Here is an 18639-nt window from a genome sequence, read left to right on the forward strand (position 1 = left end):
TACAAATAAAAGTCCTACATTCAAAACCTCACTTAAAGGATAAATCTGTAATATATCAATCATAAAATGATCATGATATGCTATCAGACATCAAGGAAACATGTTAAGTTGACATACTCGCTTCTCTGACATCAACCCTGCAGCCGCAGTGTCTTCCTTTGAAATGTCTATTCTGGGCCGGATTAATGGTATTTGTGTGTCCTTTTCACATTAATTAGAGTTCAAATTAATGCTGAATGTTTGCTGAATGAGTAAATGTCTGTTAATGAGTTGTAAGAAATCATTAATAATGTTTTAGAAGGAGTAGATGTTTGTAACAGTTAATAGAATCTGCCAGGCAGTGAGATAGGCAGTCACTGAACTCCATCTACAGAGTGTGTATTTTCAGGGCAGTGGGCTTTTGTTTTCAGAATTACAGACTTAACTTCACATTTACCAATAAATGACATTATAAATAGCTGATCAACTAACAATAACTAACTTGTCCTCGCTTGTTATCGTCAAATTACAATGTTGTGCTTGTCTTGCACTCCTGCAGTCTGCCTGCAGTGACATTATAAATAGCTGATCAACTAACAATAACTAACTTGTCCTCGCTTGTTATCGTCAAATTACAATGTTGTGCTTGTCTTGCACTCCTGCAGTCTGCCTGCAGTCTGCCTGAGCGTCCTCGAGTCTGGGGAAGAGGGGGGAGGGGGGAGGGGGGCAACTTGTTTCATCCATAGACTGTATGTTCAATAGGATTTCAACCTATTTAATATGCAGTCTGTGGCTCCAACTCACTATTTGGACTGCAGTATTCATTTTTGGACATGTGAATGCTCCTTTAAGTAAAAGTACTATAAGCAAGATGTACATAAAGGAGCAGTGTATAGGAGTTGGTGGCATCCAGTGAGGTTGTAGCTTGTGACCAACTGAATACTGCTTGCCTCACCCATATTGGCCTTTGGCCAAAAAGATCAAGATTGACCTGTAAACAAATGCATGTAAACTTACTCCACATATATCATTAACCTTTAAATTCCACATGACTAATTGAAATCAGTTATAGTGCTTTTTATTCAGAAAAAACACAGCTTCCCCTGTCTACATGCATTTGTTTACCAGTGAGTCCTGACCTTTTCATTATGGTGGCAACACTGATGTATGATCCAAAGGTCAAACTAGCATCTATGTATATATGCCAATTGAAAAACCTATGGTGGCTGCGAAAAATGAAAAAAGACCCTATCCAGAGCCAATGTTTGGTTTGTCCCGTAGACTGTATATATAAAAGTGAAGCCAAAGCATCTTGATCTCCCCCTGGTGGCTGGCTGCAGCACAGGTCATAAAATCCTGATGTGGGACATGGGCCAAACTAAAACAATGTGTTCAGTCATTTTAGGTACTTCTTATCATGCTGATGTTTGTTCAAGTGTTATTTTTTCTGATCACTTTGGTTTTAATTAGACATAAAAAGGGAACTTGAAAGCCCGGCTCCAACCTTGATCACTGCTGTGCAGACTCTGGCTCCAAATGATGTCATCAGAGCAAGATGGCAGCGCTCGCGTCAGGAATATTTGGCTTCAGTTTCACTTTTATGTATGTCAATAGTTTGTCCATCCTGGGTTCCTGAGCGTGGGGATTCAACATGGTGACCTCCATGAAAAAGGACCCGAAGCCTCTGTAGATATAAAAGTCTCATTCTAAGGTAATGAACATACATCAGTTATTATTTTCGGGTGATTTAACATTAATGAAAACATAAAATATTATATTCAATTTCTTCCACATTCTGGCATTAGATTCCACTAAATCTTACACACTGGACCTTAAACATATGGAAAGTAAAAGTTTTCACTGTGCAGTAAAATGGTCCCTGTGAGTGTTTTACTATTATGTCTGATGTTTGTGGATTGATATTACTGCAGCATTAATGTGTATGTTGTATTTTACTGCTGTAGATGTTTATGATTGAGCTCATCTTAACTAATTTATATGCTGCTGGCTAGTTTAATCTCCAGCAGTGCACCATATTCTATAAAACATATGTTTGTAGCATTTCTGTCCTGTGAGAACAATCTCTAAAAAGTCAACTTTTCATGAGAAAAACAGTGCTGTTTCAGCAACAATGCATTCCAGCTGATCCAAGAGAGTTTTTAGAGTTTATTTAGCTTAAGAAATCAGAGAATTTTCTCAACCCACACACTTGGAACACTTCATCCTTCAATTGATCACAAACATTCAAAATCAGTTCATTTGGAGATACATGGTTTTCAGTGGACGGTAAGGGGATGAAAGACCTTAATCTGAAAAGTTACTAAAGCTGTTGGACTAATGTGGTGTGTACAAAGTACAAAATTTGCCTCTGAAATGACATGGAGTAGAAAGTTGCATAAAGTTAAGTACAAGTGTCTTGGATTTGTGCTTAAGTAGAGTACATGATTAAATTTACTTACTTATTTATGAATAAATTGAATCACAAAGAAGATTATTTGTTTATGATTATTTGTATGGAACAATATTCTCTTATCAAAGAGAATATTGTTCCATTCAGAATAATCTTGCAAGATATTTAAAGTCAAAAAGGGCCAGACTTTTATATTTCCTGTCTGACCTGTAGTTAAGTAGCTAAGTAGCTTAGTAATTTAGTTGTTTTTACAATTGGAGAATAAAGACTATGTACAACATGAAAAACATTGTAATATAGATAAGTACCTTGTTGTTTCAATAAACAAATGTTATATTTAACATATTTTTTCATACAGCGTGCCTCTCCCGAATCCCCTGTGCTTAAACTGTGGAATTAAAACTTTATAATACAATAAGTGTCTCTGTGCTTAATGATTTGGTGTATAGGATTTAGCGCCAGCTAATGGTGAGCTTGCAGGTTGCAAAACTCTTGCTTCACCCTCCCCTTCCAAGCGTATAGGAGAAACGACAGTGTCCACAGAACATAAGAAAAATGCAAAAGGTTATAGAGCTAGTGTTTGGTTTGTACGTTAAAGGCTGCTGTGGAAACGTGGCAGTTCAGCATGGTGGCCTCTGTAGAGGAGGACGTGCTCCCTATATAGATATCAATGGCTCATTCTAAGGTAACTTAAACCGAACTATTCTTATTTCAGGTGATTGTACACTAATGGGAACATACTTATTAATATTATATTCTTTTTTCATCCATTTCTGCCTTATTGTGCCAATAAACCCTGTAAATCTTACACACTGGACCTCCAACAACAGACATAATCAATGAATGAGTTAATTAGCCTCTCTCTCATTTGAAGAAATTATTTATTTATACTGTTTTCCTGTAGTGCTGTTTATCCATCTAGATAGTTCTGGTGTAGAGTTGCAGAGTTTTGGAGATATCCACTATAGAGATGTCTGCCTTTTCAGCTTGTGGTGTTCAAAGCACCAAAAAAAACAATATCTCTTTCCAGAAAACATGACCCAGATACTCAAGATAATCCACAGAATTTGTTGTGAGCTGTTTCATGTAGGAACTACTTTCTTTCAAGAAGAAAAGAAAGTAGTTCCAGTAAATTCTACCACAAAATGACACGAAGCTGCTCACAACAAGGACTGTGGATTATCTTGAGTAAAAGGGACACTGGTTTAGAATTTTTCAAATGTATTTTTTGGTGCTTCAAAGACCACAAGCCGCGTGCCATTTAGTCCCATTATGCTGGAGAGAAGGCAGACATCTCTGGCTGATATCCCGATAAGTCTGCAACTCACACCAAAACTATCTAAATGGATTAACAGCTCCAAGGGGAAAAATATGTATTTTTGATTTTGTCATGAAGTGTCACTTTAAAGGGCTGGATTCAGCCCACAGGCCACCAGTCTATATGTCTATATGTCATGACATATGCAAACATATTTTTTGCTAAAAGAAGTGAGTATACAATAACCACCAATCTGTGACCAACCAAGACTTAACATTATGTCACTACATCTTAAGGGATCAGTGTGATTATACTTGGCATATTATCAGCATCACTCAGGGAATGGAAAAAAATCATGTGGGACCCTCAATTTAACTCTGCTATTATTACACTAGAATTATATTTAAAACTGAACCAACTCTGATCTGAGCTCTATAAAGGGAAGAGAACTGGGAATCTGTTCATGTTGGGCTCCCTCCCATGGAAAACTTTGTAATATCCCCTCATCATCTAAACCCTATGAAATCCGGGAAATGACTTAAGCAGCAGTGGAGCAAGCATGCTCAGAAATGAAAAGAAGACAAGAGGCAGAGAATTTTAGGCTCAAGGTTAACCTTCTGTAAATCTGACAAAAGCAAAATCGACTTTGAGCAGTGCTTATTTCTTGGCTGGTGCCCGGGATGGAAGAGGGGGAACTGACCTAGATATGGAAGACATTAAGGAGAGGAGGGGGGCAGGGGAAATCATCAAATAGCATGGATCAAAGATGGCGTGCGGTTGCTCAAATAACTGATAATCCAGAAAGAGTTTTTATTGGCTGAATACTTGATACATGTCTTAAGAAGTCAAAATCAAAAGGATATGTTGCTAATCTGTCTAATCTACAATCTAATCCAATAAAAGCCTTTGTCGTTTTACACCAGCAGGTGGCAGGATTTACCTTCCATAATGAGATCAGAGTTAGTCACACTAAACCAGAGCTTATGTGTCCCTCTCCTGCACTGTTACACAGTGTATTTGCGATACACTGGACTTGTACATATGGACATATATTTGTACATATGGACATATATTTGTCAAATATTTCTTTATTAAAACAAGCTATTAAGGAAATGTCCTCAACAACTGGAAGTGAAACTGACTTACAGAAGGATGTCAAGACGATGTGAAATGAAGCATGACACATGAACATTTTCCCTGCTCTGGGTCAGCTTCCTCATTGATCTGTCATACATCCTTATTATATTATACCATACCATACCATTCACACTATACCATATATTATACATGATGCTATACCATATTACATAACACTGTTACTTCGCTATTTGTCCATTGCAGCCCTGCTGTCATCGCTGGTAGTTTACACTGACTACTACTGAGTTGCACTCAGTCACCTTGGGCTTACTGCACCTTACCTCATACAACTTTAATAGACAGTACTATTTTTATACCAATTATACTGTTTACTGTCTCGCACTGTTGCTCTGCCCTGCACTGTGCTGTGTCCTTTACACTATTGTGCAAATATTGTACATATCATATATATATGTGTACTGTTTGTCATGTATGTTGCACCAAGACAGAGATAATCGGCATCAGCTGATGCCAGTGCTCACGAGGCCATAAAGCAAAAAAATTTCTTGCAAGTGTTGCTGCTGTGGTACGATGTCAGCGCTCCCTCATGTGAGACTTGGGAATGTGGTGAAAAAGTTAGTTTGGTGCCCTATACTAGCACTCATACATCCTGCAAATTGCCTTTGCCTAAATGTCCTGAGCCACCATTGCCCTGTCTAAACGTTAAAGGGATAGTTTGGATGATTTGAAGTGGGTTTGTATGAGGTAGTTATTGATAGTCAGTGTAATACCTGCAGTACAGTAGATGGCGGTCGACATACCTCCAGTTTGGAGAAGCAGAGAGGACTACCAGCACAAAAGCTAAGCAATGTGCTGCTGTGGACATGAGTTGGAAGTAAAACATACTTTATCCACTTAAAATAGTGTACACAATATTCAGAATATTTTCACTACTTTATCTTGCAGTAAAACAGCCTTTTCCGATGAGAAACCACCGTTATACAAGCCAAATATCGCTCTCTCCAAACCAGCCAGATTCCACAGGTGAAATCAGTCACTTTTACCTCACAGAACACGTGAGTTGCTTGTCTAACGCTTCCTTGATCGGTTAGTTAGTTTGTGTGATTGTGTGACAGCTGTTGTCCAGCAACTTTGATGCTCAGCAAGATAAAATGACTAATTTTGCCAGTGAAGTCTGGTTGAGCAAAAAAGAGCTATATTTAGCCTGAATAACAGCAGTAGTGTTAATGTTATGTTGTATAGAATAATGCGATTGAATAGCGATGTGTCTGTATTCTATTGTACCCTGCTTTCCCTTAAATACTATTCACTTTCTGCATAACTCAATATATTTTTTATATTTCAGTGACATCTCAAACAACATGTTACTGATGGAATTATACATGAATTTTCTTTGTTCTAAAATTGGAAATTAGCGACTAACATAAATTGCATTTTTATTTGATCTTATTCTTTCTGCTACAAATGCCACATGTCACGTAACCATCAGAGGCAAATGTTAAGGATTTATTTCTCTGTGTTTACTCAGTTCAGCGCAGAGGTTAATGAAGCCAGTTCCAATGCCCTGCTAAACCTTTTTCAAGAGTCAAGTCAAACAAAACCTCAGAACTATTTTTAGGTATCGGGCACTGGGTTATCAAATGACCTCTGGTGTTGTTAAATATGGGTACAAAGAGTCAGAGACAGGAAAGTGCACTGTCATCAGAGTGAGGTTAGTCGGTTTACAGTTTTAAAAAACAAGTAAATTCAAGCAGAAAACACTACTTTAATTAAAATAGACCTTCGATATGCTAAAAGGAACAATAGATTCAACTTTTGAGCTATTATGAAACTGAATTCTCCTCTTGGAAAAACCAAGTGAGGCCCAAAGTTAAACCATCACCACTGATAACTTACTGGACCACCTTCCACGTTCATTCAAAGATCAGTGGAGCAGCACCGGCTCCTGTCAGTCAGGCCACAACCAGGAGTATAAGTGAGGTAACATGATCACTAGCTGCAGAGTAAGACTTTAAAATAACTTCTCTTAGTGCCGTCTGTGGAGGCATATCTTTACAACTCAAGGGGGTAATTCTGCCTGTTAACACTGGGTCAGTCCAGGCTTCAGGCACAAACCCTCTGCTCTGAACACCCAGCCACAGATGCTGCTGCACGGCTTAAAGGGCATTATGCTGGCCTACATGCACATGAGGAATAAAGAGAAGTAATGAGCTATTCCACTGTCTTCTAAATGACAAACATCCTTTTCTGTAACAGCAAAAGTGAACAAATAGTCCTTGTAGTTTCTCTTGCCATTCAAACCACTTAAAAATTGGCTGATAATATAGTTATAAGATGCTATAACATCTGGAGCAATTCTGCCACTTCATTGTAATAAAATCCATTTGTCGATTGCACAATAGCACAAGGATGTAGTAAAGTTCTGCTCAAATGAAGAGCATGGCCATTGTAACTAGTTCACACCGGCCAAGAATCTGGGTCTCCATTGCATCATGCTTATAAAACCAGGGCAACCTGATTGGCCGGAGACCAGTAACATGGTGCTGGACCCATGAAAATTGCGTTCTTCTGTGCCATGACTGCTCACTCTGCTGCTTCAGGAGCTTGATAATCCTATTGAGACAGATAAAAAACCCAACCATGCTGGACCACAAACATTAATTGGTCATTTGCAATTTCCTAATTTTGTTTTACACAACGCTATAAAAGACAATTCTACAATTTAAGTATAACGTGTTTTAGTTAAAGGACCAATATGTTGGATTTAGTGGCATTCAGTGGTGAGCTTGCAGACTGCAAACATCTCATCTCATTCTCCCCCTCCATGGAGTCTGTATCTACTTTGGTTTGTCTATTCTGGGGTCTTGTAGAAGCATGGCTGTTCAATATGGCAGACTCCATGGAAGAGGACCCACACCCGCGACCCAAACTTTTTGTGGTGTAGGCACACCTGTAATCATATCCATGAAAAATATCCCCTATAACAAACCTAACCAGAGATGGCAAAGCATAACCTACCAGCCAATCAGAGACAGAGTTCCTGGAGTACAGTTAGGGGAATAAAAGTTAGCCATCAATCAGTCAAGGCTTTTGATGTCTTACTAATAATTTCCACCTTTTGGTAACTGAGCAAACATCAAAAACTGGAACTTGCTTTGAAGGAAGGTTTTTAAAGGTACTTTTTAAGGTGCAGAACACTAATGAAAACTGCTTATAGCCTACTTATATTTATGAATGTTATACTTATGAAAGAGAAAGAAATTCCATTTCTTCAATGTTCTGCCAATAACTCCCTGTAGATCTTACACACTATAACTTTAGACCAATACAAATCAATATGCTTATAAGGACAATGACAGTAACTTTGTTTAATGTGAAAGGCGTTGCTAGTTGTGATAAGTAATTGTTTCATCTCTGAAGTTGCTGGTCAGCTCAGCCTTTTAGTCGGCTTTGGATCATTGATCATTAAATGCTAATGCTAACTCTAAATGCTAATGTTGAAAGGCCATATTACAGCTAAACAGCCAGTAAAATGTATTTCTGAAAACATTTACCCAAGAAATAGGCAATGTAGTAACCCTTAACCCTTAAGTTTCATGAGGCTCTGTTGGAACATGGACACAAAGTGGAAGCTTACTTTTCTTGTATTACAGCTAAACTATACACTAAAATTTGCTCCATATTTGATCAGCTCTGCCTTGTGTGTTGCACTGGACGGTTTCACTGAGAATGACTTGTCAATCACAAGGTTCCTACACCCTAAAACATAACCCTGCTTTATTGTTTATTTTACTCTAAATGGGACCATAATTTACAAAATAACAATTTTCCTGCATTGAAGAAGCCCTGAAACTAGTGATTGAGACCATAAACTCATTAGGAAATGGTTTACTGAGGTCATAAATCAATTAAGAAGGATAGCCATTTTGCCATATGCGTACATGCAATTGGACTTTTTTTTTTAACCCTCCCCCTGCTGGCCATTAGAAAGAATGCAGGTTTAACAGCAGTCTGAATTTTGCTGAAGTTCTGTCTTCACTAGAGCCAAAGCAGGTTGAAATTTGAATGTTTCATTATCAAAGTACATCAGTTAAAGGGCCACTCCAACCATTTAGTGTTGCACCTCTGTAAAGTTGGGGGATTTACAAGAGACAAAAGAATGGTCAGAATCAGTATAGCCGAAGCTAGTCTCAAGTATGAGTCAAGCTTTAAAAATGCTAGATCTGGGGCAATGACATCATCAGGGTTTTTCTCAGAATTTAGGAAGTTCCCAGCAGAGCCACTGAAGACACAATGACCACAACTGTTCCCACAGGCCAATGCTCTCTCCATGATGAGTAACCTGACTTAATGTGCGGAATTGGTGGAGTGCCTCTTCAATTGCTGCAATAAAGCAAATCATGTATTAGTCAATTCAACGCTCACACACATAGCAAAGAAATATAAACAAATCCTTGAAATTAAAAGTTTAATAAAGATGCACAAAAAGTAATAGAAAATGAAACAGAAAAATACAATATATTAAGTGTATTCTGTATATTTGCTAAATACATAAAACATGAAAAACTGTGTGACAATACAAGTTATAGCCAGCTATAGATACAGCAGGCATAGAAAATGTTTGATAATAATAACTTACATTATAAAAGACAATTTAATGTAACAATACAGTTGAATTATGATGGTAATATTGTATTTTGAACTGTGAACTAGTTGTACTTTTATAAAACACTTCAAACTGGGTTATCCTCCATTAAGAAAAAGTAAAAGCACAACAGTTTCCCAAAAATATTTATTTTGTATTGTTACAATTTAGTTTAAATTATGTTTCTGATGTGGACATAATGATTACAGCACATCTTGTCATTAAAAAGCTGTATTACACATTACTCACACTTTACAAGACACATTAAAATTGAACACACTTCTTCCCACGGGTCAATTTAAAACTATGATTAGAAAATATTCTGTTCTTGAATGTAACTGTTTGCAAATGAGGACACTCCCTCATTGATTCCTCAAGAATAAATTAAGGCAGAATGAATGAATGAATAAATGAAAGAATGTTGAATAGTAGATGAATTGTGTGTGTATTGTGAGAGGAGGCGCCTCCAGAAGATAGCAGACCAAAAGTGTGAACAACTGAACTAAGGTTGCTGGAAGCTGGAATCATATGGAGAGCTGTCCAATGTGAGCGAAAGAAATAAATCTGAATAATTTCTTTATGCACTAAGACTCTTTTCTATTCCAGCAACTCATTCCTGGATATGCTTTTGAGGAACACCCCACAGTGCCAGACTCAGTCAAACTGTTGTGTGTCTGCATGTGTATTTGTCCATTGTGTGTCCACAGTCGGTCTTTTGTTCTGGTTCTCTGTGCTGTGCAGGAAGGTCTAGACAGCTGACACTTACCTAATCCACAGGGCTATCTGTCTGCCTCAGGCCATCTCCTGTTGGCTCACCTCTTCCCCCCACAAAGGACGAGAAGCCTGCTAATGGGAACAGCAGCCGCATTAAAAAGAAAGAAAAAGTTCTCGTGAGGTCAGCTCAACTTTGAGAACTTTGTCATTTGAAACTAGTTCAAGCCTCTAAAGGAAGAAAATGAGTCCCAATCACATAAACACATTTATGTAGGCTGTTTACTTCACTAACAAATTCACGTTTTCAAAATCATGAATAATGAGCACTTTTCTCTGTTCTGAAACGTTGGTGGCGTGTTCGCTCCACTGTCTGAGTCAAACACCAGTACGACCTGACAACAACCTGTAATCACATGGACACTGTCAAGAAGCTTTTTTGGACATTTCCAGACATGTTTAGCCACCAGAGCCAGAGGATGCTTTTTTTGTTCTATGCCAGGCTGTTGGAACTGAAGTGAGCTGCAGTGAACTGCTGGGCTGATTTGGACTGAAGGTACGCTCGTAACTGACCGTTATGAGGGGGAGGCGGTAGCAGTGTTGGGGGACCATGGCTCCAGCATGTCACCAAGACATATTTCAGGTCCACCCAAAAAGTCCTGAACACAGAAATCATGGACAGCAATTTAGTGCCACAATTCAGTACTTAATAGTTCAGTGTTTTCAGTAACTGTGTTCTAACATGTATGATGTATTTAGAGGAAAAACTCCCTTTTTCATTTACACAGAATGTAAATCTTAAATAATCTATTGTTTTAAGTCCCTCAAAATATATATTCATTTTGCTGCCTGCAGGAGACATCTAATATGTTTTACAGTCATAACTTTCAAACCAATGCATAATATTGTCAAGAGCCAATACATTTCTATTTCATCACTTACAATGGAAGCTTATTGCTGCCAGGCCAGAAAAACAAGTCAGATCAGTATCATGTTATAAACTGGATAGTTTCTTGCAAGATTTTATTGACATTATAACATGATATTTTCATGTTATAACAACACACAAACTTAACATGTTATAACAAGAAACTTTTTTGTCATAATGATACACTTCCTATTTTGCTATAACATGACACATTTCATGTTACAAATGAACTGTTTTAATGTGACATTTAGAGATAGAAATTATCACGTTACCATGTCATACAGTAATGAAACATTTCATCTTTTAACTAAATAAATATTGTTTTAACAAGAAAATTTGAAAATGCGATAACTTGTTATAACAAGACATTATAAAAATCTAAGTTACCACATTATAATCTGAAACCTTTTATTAGATAACAATAAGTTATCATGTTATACAGTAATTAAATGTAATAATAAAAAATATATATGTAATATAATAACAAGAAAATTCTCTTGTTGTAACCTTTTGAATTTGTATAAATATATTCTGTCATATTATAACAAAGTCATGTTATAACATTAAACATTTTATTTTATATTGTAACAAGTTAGTATAAAAATGTTATCATGTTATATGTCATTACTTATAAAGTGATGTTATAACAATATAAGTTATCACGTTATACAGTGAAACTTTTTACAATGAGTTATCATGTTAACATGATATTTTTCTCGTTATAACAAAATAAATAGTACACTATTTTAACGAGAAAGGTTTCTTGACAAGTCTGTATGTCATGATACTGTAAAAATGTCATGTTATGACATTGTGATAGGCTACTGATCCAGTTCTCTTTTTGGCAGCAATATGCTTCCTTAAATTACACACCAAACCTGAAGAGAAAATTTGTCCTGCCTGCACTCCAGATTTGCATAAAAAAAATGAATGTAGTACTTTTGTGAAAATGCTTAAATACTGAAATATAACACTTTATTATAATGCAAAAATAGGACATTAAATCTGGGGTGGTCTATACTTAGAACCTGCTAATTGATACATACAAAGCTGTTTATCAACGTCAACTCTCCAACATTTGATTAGTCAGAGGAGGTGTGTGTCTGCTCTGGACGATGAACAGAGTGACTCATCCAAGTTGGCGTGTGTGTGTGTGTGTGTGTGTTTGAGGGTTGGGGTGGCGGAGGGGTGTCACCAGGAATGTTTTTCACACGCCCATGCTGTTGTGTACCACGCTGCCACCACGGAGCCGTCAGCTCCCGATCACGCGCCGGGTCTCCCTCCCATTGGTCGACGCCCAACACACCTTTGCGTCCCATTGGGCGAGACGTTAAAGGCCGCGTCCCACTTCCCCCCCCACCGTGTTTGAAACAATGAATGGGAACTGACGGGAAAACTGGGAAACATACAATTCTCGGTTTCAGGTGTAAACGGAAGGCAAGAACTCGGCATATAAACCTGAAGCTCCTGAACGCACCACTCAGACTCACACAACAATATGTAAGTAGTTTTATTTACAACGTCACAGCCTATGTTCCATTGTATATGACATTTATTTGTTTCTGATAATGACGTGTAGCCTAATTTATCTAAATTATACGGGGACGTAATTTTGTATACAACATTATGGAAATAATGTAATGGCACTGTTTGTTTTATTGGTAGTGATGGTTATCAAGCCATGTTATGACAGCTTATAACTAGGTCATAGTTCATTTCTGTACCAACAGCTTCACCAGAAGTATGTCTGTAGCGTGTCTGTGAGTGTGTGTGTGTATGTGTGTGTGTGCTGGACAGTACGGGGAGGGGTTGTGTGTCTGTTTGTGTAAGCAGCACAGTTGGTGATTTTGTCCCTCAGGAAAGTAGGTGAAAGGGGAGCAGGGGGCTGAAGAGCAGCAACTGATCATGCTCCCTTCACATGCTCCTTTTCATCTTCTGCATATGTTGATGAATGTCAAAATCAATCAGTCAATGGCTGATTGTATTCAAAGCCTTATTACCAGCTGGTCAATCAATGCAAAGTTCACTACATTGTGTCATACTATATATTATTATGTACATTTATGATCCAAATCAAATGAAAGAACAATCTGTAGTGTTGTCTTATACATCTTATTTTTGGGTCTTTTTTCAGAGTTGCAGCATGGAAGTTGAGGAGCTCTACTCAGACATGCAGGGTGAGATCAAGCCTGCTCCTTTGGGTGCAGGTGACATGGAGGCTGTGGAGGCTCTGATGTCCATGACTAATCATTGGAAGACCCAGAGCTTCAGGTTGAGACACTCCAGACCCCTGACTCCGTCTTCAGACTGCTCAGAGGATGACTCTGCCCACATAGGGTCTACTGTGCTACAAGAATCTCCCATGGTAAGTGATCCTTAGTTGTCAAATTAAAGGGATAGTTCAGATTTTTTTGAAGTGGGGTTATGTGAGGTACTTATCAATGGTCAGTTTATTACTGATAGTAAATGACTAGATAGTAGTTGACACACCCCAATTTGGAGAAGCAGCAGGAGTACTGGTGTAGGAAACTAAGCAATGGACAGAGTCAGCAGTAAAATGTATTTTAGCCATGTAAAAAAAAACAACAATTTATTGAAGTATACACAACAAAGAACATTTTCACAATTTTACCTTGCCATCAGACAGCCTTTTCCAGCTTCAGACTGCTGTAATATAAGCCAAATAGCACTTTCTTCTAACCAATCAGACTCTATTGGCGAAATCAGTCATTTTACCTCACAGAACACAAGAGTTTCTGGTCTACCATTGGCTCAGTCAATTTGTGTTATTGTATGACTTTGGTGTCTTTAAAAGCTTGATGCTGACCCACCAGTCACACAATAACACATACTAACTGATTGAGGCAGCAGTAGACGAGCAACTCCCCTGTTGTGCAGCTAAAATTACTGTTTTTATCAAAGGAGTCTGGTTGCTTTGGAGAGAGGGATATTTGGGCTATATAACACCTTTTATGTAACAGTCTCCAGTCGGAAAAGCCTGTTTTACAGCAAAGTAAAGCAGTTAAAAATAGTCTAAATATAGCACTATCTGTCATGATATCAGATTTTCACTACACGATTATCTTGGCCAAAATAATTCATGTTAACAATTTGGAACAAAAATTTTGGAAAAAAAATAGTGCTATCAGTCAAATTCTTCTTAAACATTTTTGTTTCTTTTCTTTTTTTTTTAGAAAATTAATTACACTCAAAATACAAGTGTAGAGAAGCAGAGAGAGAGTCTGTAACCTTAACTGTACAAAAGCATACAAAATGTAAAATGTGCAATTACACTAAAAAGGTAGTGAAAAGGTGTGTATGTGGAGAGAGAGACAAAGTGACAACAGAAGAAATCTGAAATTTTTAAGAACATACATTATGTTTTTAAGAGGTTGAATGAATGAATACCATGGTTATCATCATACTAGGGCTGCACAATTGATTGAAATTTTATCAAAACAGCAACATAGCTTTATGCAATGTTCAAATCACAGGAGGTGCAATATTTGTTAAAGGCAAAATGTGTGTCAAAAAAGTTTTAAATTAATGAAAATTGTGAGGCAGAGACATCCTGTCCTACAAAACTAAACTCATTCATTCAAATTCGTCATTTGGTGCAAATTCCTGTGAAAAGTCACACCAAATGTAAAAATGTAAATATTATGCTCCTCTCTGATTCCCCCAACTTGGGGCGGGTCAACCGATATTTTCTGTAGGTAATACACTGACTATGCTTGTCTGTGCTCTGCTGTTTGCATTCAGTTGCACACTTGTACATACTTGAATGTAACGCCTCCTTTCTTTTCAGTGTATGACACCACCATACAGTCCACCCTACTTTGAGGTTACCCATCCACCCTCAGCAGCACCTTTATATCAGCCTGCAGCAGCTGGGAGTCAAAGCTTGCAGCCAACAGAAGAGATGCATCTGCACACACACACTGCTGCCTCTCAGCAGCGGTTCCAGTGCACCAGTGTGATTCGCCACACTTCAGACGGACAGTGTAGCCCCTCTAACGCAAAAAACAGACTCACTCAAATTCATAAGAAAGACTCTAAAACTGATCTGAGGTCTGAAGATCAGCTGAACGATAGAGACGCTGAGGGGAATATAGTGACACAGACTGTCTCTAATCCAGCCACGCAACACAAACCTGTCGCTGTGACTCTGCCAAATGTGGTTGAAGCCAGACAGACCCAGATGAGCCTGGATGATAAATCAAATACACCTCAGACTGTGTCCTCTGGTGGCCCTGGTGTCTCTCCTACGCATGTCTACTGCCAGATTCTTCCTGTCTCATCTGCTTCTACCAGTGCTGTACAAACTGTCACAGCCTCTGAGAGCCAGAAGCAACAGCTACTACATATCCCATCAGCACTGAGCGCTGGGCACACACCACAGCACAGACAACAACAGACACTACCACAACCACAGACCCAAACGGCGTCTCCCGCTCAGGTCTTCCTCCTTGGGGGTCAGGTGGCAAAAGGCCCCGTAATGTTCCTCGTCCCGCAGCCAGCTGTCCCCACGCTCTACGTCCAGCCAGCGTTGGTGACCCCTGGTGGCAGCAGGCTACCTGCCATCGCCCCGGCGCCTGGCCATGCTGTGCTGGAGCAGAGACAAAGCCCGCTGCAGCCTGAAGTGTCCCGCGTACGCAGTCATGTTTGTCCCCGAGAGGACTGCAACAAGACCTACTTCAAGAGCTCCCACCTCAAGGCACACATGAGGACACACACAGGTAAGACACACCTAAAAAAGTCTATGCATTTTAATTATACAACACTTTTCTAAATACAGTTTACAAAGTAGGATCTGAATGATAGTGGATTTTTGAGGCACGAATTGATATGAGTCACAAATTCAGCAGTGTTCACTATGCATACGCTTGTATAACATCCAAAATGGCATCATGGCACTGAAATAGAATATAACAGATATAGCTGTAATATGCCAATATCAGGCCGATAATATCGACTGACCAATATATCTGTCACAAATTAACCAAAGTCTCTGGATTTTAATTATAGGTCACTTTTCTTGATACATTTTACAAAGTAGAGCCTGACTGATACTGACTTCTTGGGGCAGATGCCGATACTAATATTGATGTGTTTGCCCATATTCTATTATATATTAGAGTATGAACCATGTATTATCTATATGTATTGATATTGATATATATGTTATCTAATTCATGCCTATATAACAACTTTTTTTAACAGAACACAATGCAGTTTTTTTTTTGTTAGCTTTATCGGCAGCACTTTATGTGTATCCTTCTTGTTAATTCATGTTTAATATATTAATATATTATATTTTACTCTATTTGTGTTTTTAAATTATGCCAGTGGAAATTTAATGTTTCACTGCCCTGATATCATTTTGGACAAAAAAATTATTTGTTAAGGGGTCATTGCGAAAATATCTGTTTATGTACATATTCTATATCCTGTATATTGCATTCCTTATAAAAGATAACGGTTGCTACATAGATATCAGAATTGTTTACACCCTAATATCAGTATCAGTATTAGCCCCCAAAACCAGTTTTGGTCGCGCCCTAATTTCTATATTTATATAAACGCATTCATAGACTGTTTCACTCCCTATTATCGGAATCGTTATTGGCCCCAAAAATCCAATATCACTTGGACCCTAATATATGGATATTTACATGCGTTACATATATATACAAAAAGGTTTCTTACCGGCACACATCGGACAACATAAAGGCTGATACCAATATACACCGATATAGCTGTAATAGGCCAATATTAGGCCTATAATATTGGCTGACCGATATATCTGTCTGTTTATATTACAAAGCAATCAGAAGTCAGAATCTTTATGTAAAATGATGGCACACGTAATCTTACTCCAGTCATTAACAGCATCCACCCTCTGTCTCCCAACAGGTGAGAAGCCCTTCAAATGCAAGTGGGAGGGCTGTGAGAGGCGATTCGCTCGCTCCGATGAGCTGTCTCGCCACCGACGTACCCACACGGGGGAGAAAAAGTTCGCCTGTCCCATGTGCCTCAGTCGCTTCATGCGAAGTGACCACCTGGCCAAGCACGCCCGAAGACACCTAGCAGCAGCGAGGAAGACGCCCTGCTGGACTTTAGGGCTCACCCAGCCTGCTGACCCCCCTGCTGCCACAACACTTACACCTTCAACAAACTCTCTGTGAGACATCCTGACGAGACACCAAAGAGAAAACTGTGAAACTGTGAAACTGAATGTGAGGCTCAAACAGCGCACAGAGGATTGTGTTTCTGATTTTTACACGTCACCTGACCATTCGTAACATTTGCACAACACTGCTGAACTGTAAATTAATTATGTAAAGTCTTTGCTGCTTCGTTGTTCCTCTGTGATAATAGTTGAATATAAATGAGGTAATGAGACTGTTTACATTTAACTTCAAACCACTGTATCACCTTAAAGGAACACTTCACCCTAAAATAAAAAATACTTATTTTTCTTCCATTTATCCAGCTGGGAGATATCGCTCGTAGAGATGTCTGTTCTCTCAGATATAATGGAACTTCCTACAGTTTCATGCAGAACTTCTTAAGAAAGAAAGTAGTTCCTGCATGGAAACTGCTCACAACAAGTCTGTGGATTATCTTGAGTAACTGGGTCATAATATTTGTAAAGAGATATCAGTGTCATCCAGTTCTATATTTCTAAAACTCTGCAAATCATACGAAAAGTATCAGGAAAAATAAGTATTTTTGATTTTGGTGCTGAACTGTCCCTTCAACCTGTGCAATTACACTGAAAATATCTGTAGATTCTCTTCTGTAAGCAGTATTTACTCTTACAAATGAATACTAAATGTTTACTTTTCAGTGATATCTGACCAAAGAATGTTCAATATTGTTCTTTTGTGCCATACAAGAATCTATTTGTTGTAAAACATTTTTGCACAATGCTGTTTCCATGCAGGGAAAATAGAATCTCTATTAAACTTGACTACATGCATTCTCTTTTAGAGGTTTTGTAGGTGTGTGTAGATCTCCTTTCTTGAAGTGTTTGTCCTGTTTTACACACAATGATCAATAGTTCCTATATGATTTTGATCAGACATTCAGCTCCTCAAACCAAATCCACTTTAAACTGTTATCAGTTCAATTTAACTTTATTCCAGACACATGTCCATATCAATATAAACAATAGAATATGAGGACATCAATATAGAAATACAATCACTGCAGTTCATTCATCCACAATCATTAAAACACGTACAAACGTTTGTGCCGATGTTTCCAAAAGCAACAGGAGTACTTAGTGTAGGCTCAGTTAGGCAGCATCTCCAGGAAGTTGTGATGTTGTTCACGCAGAATCAATCAATCCTTGTGAATTCTGCACAACCTTGCAATCAGACTTTCCCGCAAATTTGACCCATTGATGTTGCTTCCTGCGAGTTCTACCAATCACAGCAATCTTCATACATGTACATTCCAATGATCCAACTCAAAGTTTTATTATTTACTTTTTTGCATTTATACTATTTTATTTTTTTTCAGAGGTACTGAAAAGAACACAACATTTATCATTGTTACTGATATCTATCAATGCTCTGTACTGTTTTGACTGAGTTTGAGCT

General features: G+C 38.2%; 1 pseudogene across 1 annotated transcript; it reads left to right on the forward strand.

Annotated features, from left to right (window-relative positions):
- Positions 1-12384: 12384 nt before the first annotated feature.
- Positions 12385-18061, forward strand: LOC146320971 (Krueppel-like factor 10; annotated as a pseudogene). The gene is made up of 4 exons (XR_014771377.1): positions 12385-12529; positions 13164-13394; positions 14838-15768; positions 16946-18061. The product of XR_014771377.1 is annotated as a Krueppel-like factor 10 (transcript).
- The last annotated feature ends 578 nt before the right edge of the window (positions 18062-18639 follow it).

This window comes from Lutjanus erythropterus, chromosome 9 (assembly GCF_056507025.1).
Source record: "Lutjanus erythropterus isolate fLutEry1 chromosome 9, fLutEry1.hap2, whole genome shotgun sequence".
NCBI classification, from domain to species: domain Eukaryota; kingdom Metazoa; phylum Chordata; class Actinopteri; order Lutjaniformes; family Lutjanidae; genus Lutjanus; species Lutjanus erythropterus.